General features: G+C 38.6%; 1 pseudogene; it reads left to right on the forward strand.

Annotated features, from left to right (window-relative positions):
• The first annotated feature begins 332 nt into the window (after positions 1-332).
• LOC129238201 (uncharacterized) lies at positions 333-1,062 on the forward strand (annotated as a pseudogene).
• The last annotated feature ends 276 nt before the right edge of the window (positions 1,063-1,338 follow it).

The following is a 1,338-nucleotide window of genomic DNA, read 5'->3' on the forward strand; positions in this document are numbered from 1 at the left end:
CAAGCATTGAAAGCACTTTTCAACTAGCAGGCTTCAAAAGCAATATTCTTACTACTGCTGAAATAAAGCAGCGATGGAATTTTGTTAAGGCAATCAGGAGATTAGGGACAGCGGAGCAGTGCGTTGAATTTGCGGAGGATAACGGTCTCATTCTGCGGTCGAAATTGTGCCCAAAACAGAAGACACAGATGACGTTGCATCTGAGGGGCAACAGCTCACTGGGCAATTTTCGATGCAGAAAATTATCATGTCGAACTAGATCGGGCGTGTTTAGAGCGAGGGGGACTTGGTTTGAGAATGCCAAGATTTCGCTCCCCCATATATTTCACATAATGTATGGCTATGCACATCATTGGTCAAATGCCACGACGGGGGTGGAAAATTTCGTCGAGGGCTCCTGCTTGTCTACCGAAACAATAACTGACTGGTACAGTTATTGCCGTGAGGCTGTTGTCTCATGTCAGGTTAACAAATAGGAGTCAAAAGGAAAAATAGGAGGACCCGGTAAAATTGTATAAATAGATGAAAGCAAATTCGGCAAAAGAAAGTAAAATAAAGGTAAATTTTGATGCCTGCAATTTAAAACATTTTATTAATTAAAATATTTCTGTTGTTAATTTAGGGAGAAGAGTGGAATGACATTGGGTTCTCGGCATGATAGAGAAACGGCAGCGATGATCTAAGGCTGGAGGTATGTCCGCACAACGTGCGTTCGGCGAAGGTGCTCATACCTTTGATTAAGAAGCATGTTGCGGAAGGTACAACTATCCACACGGATTATTGGAAAGCATACGACTGCCTTCGCGATCATGGGTTTGAGCACCTGAAAGTAAACCACAGCGACCCGGACAATCCGTTTGTGTCGAACGATGGCATACACACACAAAGAATAAAATCGCAATGGAGAGTCGTGAAACGGTCTTTCAAAAATACAACTACAATAATCCAAACAATTTTTCCGATATTATTGTTGAGTATCATTGGCGCAAGTCAATAACTAAAAATCACGATGATCCATTTGCAAAGCTGATTGATGTGACCAAATATAGTTACAAACCATAACATTCAGTCTCTTTATTCATTTATTCTTTTACGGTATTTACATATTTCTTGCTTCTTAGGTTTCGTTTAAGAAAAGTTAAAATTGTTTAGTTATTCTTTTTTATATATAGATATTTAATATATAAAAAAGAATATATATCATATATTCAATTCTCACTGTTTGTCAATAGATGCCGCCAGCAGTGTGTGCTAGTCGATTCTAAAATAATTTAAACGTCATGAACCAAGCTTAGACATATGGTAAACAAACTGCTTCGACACATTAGTGATTTTGTT

The sequence above is a fragment of the Anastrepha obliqua genome, chromosome 2 (genome assembly GCF_027943255.1).
Source record: "Anastrepha obliqua isolate idAnaObli1 chromosome 2, idAnaObli1_1.0, whole genome shotgun sequence".
Classification (NCBI taxonomy): Eukaryota; Metazoa; Arthropoda; class Insecta; order Diptera; family Tephritidae; genus Anastrepha; species Anastrepha obliqua.